Source organism: Triticum aestivum, unplaced genomic scaffold, assembly GCF_018294505.1.
Source record: "Triticum aestivum cultivar Chinese Spring unplaced genomic scaffold, IWGSC CS RefSeq v2.1 scaffold66466, whole genome shotgun sequence".
NCBI classification, from domain to species: Eukaryota; Viridiplantae; Streptophyta; class Magnoliopsida; order Poales; family Poaceae; genus Triticum; species Triticum aestivum.
The window spans coordinates 25,524-33,120 of record NW_025227763.1 but is presented as its reverse complement, the minus strand read 5'-3'; the positions used below and the strand labels follow the sequence as shown (position 1 = coordinate 33,120).

The following is a 7,597-nucleotide window of genomic DNA, read 5'->3' as shown; positions in this document are numbered from 1 at the left end:
GGTGGAAATCAGTGGACATCCCAGCCTTCAGGCCTTCAGGCTGCTAGGCCGACAGCGCCCACCAGGATCCATGCGCGACCCGCGTCGGTGATGTCCCTAAGAAGGCTGTGGTGGTCAGGATGCAAGTTATCAAAGGTGCATGTGTTCCAGTGCTTCCAGAGCATCCAGGATGTGAGGAGCACACGCTTGCAAGGCCTTTGCGCCGCTCTTTCTGCGTCCTTTGCTTAGCAGTGTGCCACCAGTCGATGAAGGCTTCGCCAGGGATGGGGCCACAGAAGGGGGCATGGGTCCAGGAGAGGACTTCCCACCATACAACCCTGGAGAACAGGCAGTCCACAAGGAGGAACATGCATGATGGACCGTGAGGCAGGTCTTGGCGGCCAGTCAGAAGAAGAATTTCACCTGCCTGGGCGCCCAGGACTTCCATGTGAGCTTCCTGGAGCTGCAGCTGACAGAGCAATGGAAGGTCGCCTTGTAGCAGGACCAGCGCCAATTTTCATAACAACTTTGCAAAGTGAACATGATGCTGTTGTCAACAGACTATGTTTCTTTTAAACATGTCTAAATGTCTACATTCTGAAGATGGCAACTATCTTCACTCTTATAAAGCTCGGAGCTGGTGGTGGTTCCTTCACCCCCTAAGACATTACCTCTTAAGTTGTCAAGAAATTAATTGCCACAATTATCGTACATTCTATATAGTACACAGATGTATCACGATTGATGTATATTTGAGATATTTTTAATGCATATTTTCAGTTATTTTTTCAGTTGAAAAAACTAAAAATTACAACGACCCAAGTGTTTAAATAATCATGCAATAAAAATAAAAAATTTAGCAATGCACCAGCGATTAATTTCCATAGCAGCCCACAAGTATTAGCTAGTTTCATTAAAAGATAAAATTCGTAAAAACATACCGTGCCTTCAGTCTTGGGGACCTCCCCGAGTACAGCAGCCAAAAGCGTGGACTTCCCTGATCCTACCTCTCCACAAATGGCAACCTTTTCTCCAACTTTGACTGCCAGATTTATATTCTTCAGAGTTGATTTTGATGGATTCTCCTCCCATGAAAAACTGCACGAATTCATCGCTATAGGGTAATCAATGCCAACACAATATTTCTTTCTAGCTTGCCCGTTTAGCTCAGGAGCATCAAGGAACTTCGATATCCGAGTGAACGCGACCTTAGCTTGTATCACGACGCCAATAACATCCGGTATTTGCCTGATTGGGTCTTGCACGAGACACAGAGTTGCCACGAAGGTGAAGACATTGCTAGCATCAAGAGGAATTTTCAGAAGATAGCATGTTAGAAAGGTCGCTGCCGAAACCAGAACAGGTGATGACCAGAACAGGAAACTGTTGTATGCTCTCCTAAGCTGGAATGCTGTCAACCACTTGTACTCAACCTCTCTCAACCCCTCAATGACCTTCTTGAAGTGAGCCTCCCATGCATAAAGTTTCAAGACCTTCATATGAACTAATGACTCGGTCATGGCCTTCAGTCTCACATCTTGTGCTTCCATAAGCTTACTCTGGTATTTGTGTTGCAGTTTGGCCAATGGCGCGTTGCAAAGTACTGTGATGATGATTACAACTAATGATGAAAGCATTGCAGCGCCGACCGCATTGTACAGAATTGCCAGAGCAATGCAAAGTTGAACACTTGTTGTCCATGTTTGATGGAACCAGTACGGAAATTCCCCAATCCGGTAGGCATCGACAGTCACATAGTTCATAATTTCTCCAGAAGAGTGCTTCATTTTTGCTGCATTTGATAGCTTCTGCTGTTTCTTATAAATAGCTGCTGACAGAAATGACCTCACCTGCAATCCTAATCTCCGAGTGCGGAAATACCACTGTCTCTGTGACAACGATTCACAGAATTTGCAGACGAACATTACCGCAGCAAGCACAAAGCCTTCGTATTTAAAGGACCCTTTCCCAAGTGATACATTGATGAATGCCTTGAGAAGCACTGGGCCAGTAGACAAGGTGAGAACTTTAAGCAAAGCACAGAAACCTGAGACCAAGATGGCACGCTTGTGACAAGAAACAATAGTCCAGAAGAATGATGGTGTGGCCTGCGATGGCGACTGCTTTTCGCGGTTCAGCTTCTCCATGAACATCAAGTACTGGTTCTGTGCTCGATCTGTGGCGCCTAAAAGCGGCATGTCTTTGTCCTCAAGGGGCTTATCATAGCCCATCTTCATCAGAGGATTCAACCACCAAAACGACATCCTGCTGAAAAAACCAGCTTTAGCAAAGGGTGTTACCAGACTGTCAGAATCAGCTACCTCACTGTCTGTCTCCGTGTTCAGGGGCTTGTATAAACCATTGCCACTTCCTCCATGACCCTCTTCATCATGGCTATGCCGAATGCCATAAATAAGCATGAGAACTGCACCTGGTAGGGACAGGACATCTAACAGGCCTTAACAGTCAGCGCCTTCTCTGCAACAATATCAACGACAGAAGAAGAACAGACGAATGCCGCGTAGACGGTCAGCAAGACCGGCCAAAATCGGACAAATGCCGGCCCAAGAAACCGAGGCCTGATGCTGAAAGCAAAGCTGGTGAGGATCAAATTCAGTCCCTGAGATACTGTCACAAGCCACCAGTGTGGAAGGTAAGCAGAAGCATCCTGATTGAAGCCACTCCCCAGCATCCACAATCCAAGCCCAAGATAAACCAAACCCAAGGTGCCACTGAACACCACAGCAGACAAGTGCAGCGGTGAGCTGAGCGTGACGAGCTGCCGCGCAGACGCTCTGCTCTTGGGAATTTTCACAAGCAGCTGGAGCGCGAGCACCAACACGAGCAGCACGGCGATGCCGGTCGCCACTAGATGATTCAGGCAGGTATAGGCGTTGAATATCTCCTTGAACGCACATGAGGCCACATCTTGGTCGGAGCATATTGGGCTCCCACACAAGCTCATCACCCAAGAAGAACCTGAAGTACAGTTACAGAGTACCAGAGTGAGATGAGATTTCAGTTTTGGTAACCGCCGAATCTGAAAAATTATTTAGCCATGTACTACAGTACTAGAGTGAGGTGAGATGTCCAGATTTCAGTTTTGGCAACCCCCCCGACATTAGTGGTTGATGGTCAGCAAGGTAGCACCAATTATTCAGCTATGTGCACAGACTGAAAAACAGAATTTTAAAAAGAGGGGGTTGGGGAGGCGAATTACCTGTGAGGGAACCCATCTGTTCGATGGATCTCTACTGCTGTATCGCGCTTCCTTGTGGATCAGATCAGCTGTGTTGTTTGCAGCCCTGCAGCGACCAGCACATGGTCAAAGGAAGAAAGCAGTGAGGACAAGGGGCAGATACTGTTTTTAATGGAGATACGGACAAGGAACAAAATCTCCTGAAAACTGCTCGTGCTGGAGCGAGATCAGAGAGTTCAGATTCCACGGAAAACAATCCATGGGGACACAGGAGCTTCCTGGCTCTCGCGGCACAGAGATCACAGCGGCGGCAGTGATCATGGAGCGCCTCGCCGTTCGCAATCAACCAAGAGGGGAAAAGGAAGAACCAAGGCGGAAGGGGAAGAAGAAGACGAACAGTAGGTACAAGTCTGACTTGGAGAAAAATAAAATCGACAAGAGCCGCGAATCGCGGCCCTGCGATGAATCCGCGGGGAACCTGGGCGGAAATCTCGGGCAATGCTCGACCGCCGGCCGCGGCGCAGAGGAGAAGGCGGCGATCATCGGAGAAACAGGGGAGAAGACCGAACCCCACCCCCCTTCCGCATTGACGACCCGACCCCTTTGCAGTCCCGGAGCCCACGCCCAGAACAGCAACCCCGGGCACTGGTTCCAAGAAGATGAATCAAATATATATAAAAATAAAATCCCTCCTTTTCCCCTGGATCAAGCACGATTCCCGACAACGAGAAGACCTTTCTAGTCCAAGCGATGATGCCAGTGTTGACCTCTGTAGCCGCCGCCGCCGCCACCGCTGGGGGTCGAGAACTCGAGACCGCCGTCGCTCCTCTTCGTCGGCGCGGCGCGAGCTTATCGGTGTGTTGACGACGAACGGGAGCCGACCAACGGTCCGTCCGTCCGTCCCAATAGCCGCTGCAGAGCTCGGCGCCGCGAGCGAGCGAGCTGCTTATTTACGTGGGGTGGGGGCGGCACGAGGCGTGCGCTGCGGGCGCGCACGTGACGGGGCCGGTGAGGAGTTTTGAGCCGACGACGTGCCCCGCATCGCTTCTCCTCCCGCCTCTCTCTGGTCACCGTGGCAGGGGGTGGATGGATGTATGGATGGCCCGAAATAACTGCGGGCGGGCGGGCGAGCGTCGGTCGTGGTCACGACGACGTGTCGTCGCACGGCCGGGATAAAAAAACCATCGGTGTTGCGACGCCTGGCCCCTCGCGCGCGGGCCGGCCGGTCGTTCTGCTATCGTCTGCGGATGCGGGGTGACGAGCCACCGTACGTACGTCTGGAGCGAGCAGGCCAAGCCAGGCTTTGCTCTTGCCCGTCGGCCGAGACCGTCGAGCGTCGAGTGCCATGTATAGTCCCTCCACCGGTATACTGTACAATCTAGGCGTCAATCACGTCCAAATTAGTAACACATTTTCATACCGATTCCAGAGTCCAAATGCATGTCGCTACAGCTTTCCTTTCCTGGAAAATTACCACTGGAGCTCTGCATCATCACACTCGTAAGATTCCATTATGCAAGGATTCAGACCAAGCCACCCTTCTCGCCTTCTTCTTTTTTTTTTCTTTTTTTTTTTTTGCGGGTGCTCGCCTTCTTCATCCATCCTTCATGATCTATCTCATCATGTTTCCTCGAATTTACAGCCTGCCACGGCCTTCTTGAAGACGTTGTTACAACACAAGCGGCTTAGACATATGTAGCCTTTTTCATATCTTGTTCTGATTAGTTATTCATAGGATATACTCCCAATTTTGTAGGACATAATTAACCTTTTCATATTTTGTCCTCGTATAATCCTGAATATTGATGACTTTGATCTTACTGTCTTACATTAAGTTCAATAATATTATGATCTGCGTATGGACATTTGGTAGCGGAGATTCGGCATCACATGGTTGACCGAGAATTTATTCCTTCGATAATAAAACGTGAGCAAAATAGGGTAGCACATCGGTTGGCATTGTATAGCCATACAGAGAGCACTATTGTTGTATGGCTTTGTAGAGGTCTACCTTGTATTGAGGAGTTGCTGCCTCTCGATTGTAACCCTATGCATATGAAATAAAACTCTCTTACCATCGCAAAAAAAATTATTATGATTGCGCATATCAACGAATGCAGAGACCCATGAGGTTTAACCTTCCTTTTCTTTTCTTTTTTTTATGGGATTCGGAAGGGAAAAATTGTGTATCACCGGCTTGGCCAGCAACGTCGTGATAGTGATGTGGACGTACCAAAGTTTTTTTCTCGAATACGCACGAGTGTGCGTATCATTTTATAAAGAAGAAGGGGAAAAGACTCCCATCCACACAGGTACATAATATTTACATGCCTCGGGCATCCACCTCCACATGGGGTAACTACATGTTCGACTACTCACCCAAACCCCACCTTGCGAGCCCCGCAAACACTCCATCCAAATCCCCTTTCAAGAGCCCTGCTTGTCTCCATGCACGCCCTTCCCGCTCGATCCGTCCGAGTACTTGTGCTGTGGAGGGGCTTGCGCCATTGAAGACGGTGTCGTTCCTGTGCTTCCAAATCACCCACATGCCCAGCAAGCATAAGGCTCGTGTGGTCCGCCGTTGGTCTCGTCGTTGTTCCTGCCTTAAGCACCATGAGGCGAGGCTATCGTCATTGCCAGGCTCCATCTCCGGCTGGTTTGTGGCTACGCTCATCCAATGCCACACTTCTTTCGAAAAGGCACAACTCACCATTAGATGATTCATAGTTTCCTCTTGTTGATCGCAGAAAGGGCACACGTCCTGATGCGGCAGCCCGCGCTTGGCAAGTCTGTCGGAGGTCCAGCACCGATTCTTGAGTGCAAGCCATGCAAAGAAACGGCATGTCAGAGGTGCTCTCGATCCCCAAGTGAATGCAGCCGTAGGCTCCACCTCAAGTCCCGCAAACCTTGCCGCGTACGCTGAACGCACAGAGAACGCGACATCCTTCTCCCATGCCCAGCAAACCGAGTCCGGCGTGTCTGGATCCAACTGGACCGTCTCTACTCTTGACCAAAGTCGCAGAAATTGCTGTAACACTGCCTCAGTAATATCGGGCCCAATGTCTCCTGCCCATGCTGCATCCTCCACAGCTGCCTCAACTGTGCGCGTCCGCCTTATCCGTTTGGGAACCCTGTCATATATCAGCGGTGCGAGCTCATAGATGCGGAAACCCTGCAGCCATCGATCCTCCCAAAATAGCGTATCCTTCCCGTTGCCGACCACAGCTCTCGCCGCTGCGTGGAACACTGCCATCGAGTCCTTAGGCACTGAAATGGATAATCCTGACCATGGCCTCAGCTTGTCTGTCCTTTGAAGCCACGGCCACCTCGCTTGCAAGGCTACATTGAGCCAACGTAGGTTTGGAATGCCTAAGCCGCCAGCCCACTTCGGCCGGCAAACCATGTTCCAAGCCACTGAGCAGTTCCCTCCACTGGCCTCCTTCTTGCCACACCATAGAAAGCTTCGGCAGATACGCGCCATCGCTGATAAGGTCTTGGGTGGTATATCCAATGCGAGCATGGCATGGATAGGGACCTCACAGAGCACTGATGTTATTAGAATTAAGCGTCCACTCTTAGGCATTAGAGCTGCCCTCCAGCTTGGGAGGTAATTAGCCAGTTGGTCCACAAGGCCTTGGAGCTGCGCCGTTGATTGCTTGCGGATTGTAAGTGGAAGCCCCAAATACTTGCAAGGGAAAGTCCCACTCGAGCAGCCAAGCAGATTGCAGACCTCATTGAGGCTCTCCTGAGTGCATCGAATGCCCATTGTTGCGCTCTTCGCCAGGTTCACCCAAAGCCCAGACGCACGTCCAAACTCGTCCAAGATTGCTCTACACATCTTGGACTCCAGCTCCAACGGCTTGAAGAACACCATCACATCATCCGCAAACATGGAGACCCTTTGATGTGCGCTGGAACGGGCCAGCGGTGCTAGCAATCCTTTTTCCGCGGCCAGCTTGAAGAGACGATGAAGGGGTTCCATGCACAATATGAATACCATTGGGGACAGCGCAGCCCCTTGCCTTAGCCCTTTGCAAGCGTAGATTGGTTTCCCAGGAATTCCATTGATCATGACACGCGTGGAGGAGGTAGCCAACAAGCCACACATCCAAGAAATCCATCTCCTCCCGAAGCCCAAGCGTGTCAAAACCTCGATGATGAACGGCCACTGAATGGAGTCAAACGCCTTTGATATGTCAAGCTTGAGCATAATAGTTGGCATTTTGAGTGCGTGTAGGCGCCTTGCCGTAGCTTGAACTAGCATGAAGTTATCATGCAAGGATCGGCCGCGGACAAAAGCACTCTGATGATGACCAACCAAATTCGGTAGCTCCGCCGCCAATCTTATTGCTAGCACTTTCTCAAAGATCTTGACCGCTCCATGCAATAGACTCACCGGTCGGAAGTCACTAATATCTA

At 50.3% G+C, this 7,597-nt stretch overlaps 1 pseudogene; it reads right to left on the bottom strand.

Moving 5' to 3' along the window:
- Positions 1-920: 920 nt before the first annotated feature.
- LOC123172834 (ABC transporter C family member 10-like) lies at positions 921-4,249 on the bottom strand (annotated as a pseudogene).
- Between the last annotated feature and the right edge of the window lie 3,348 nt (positions 4,250-7,597).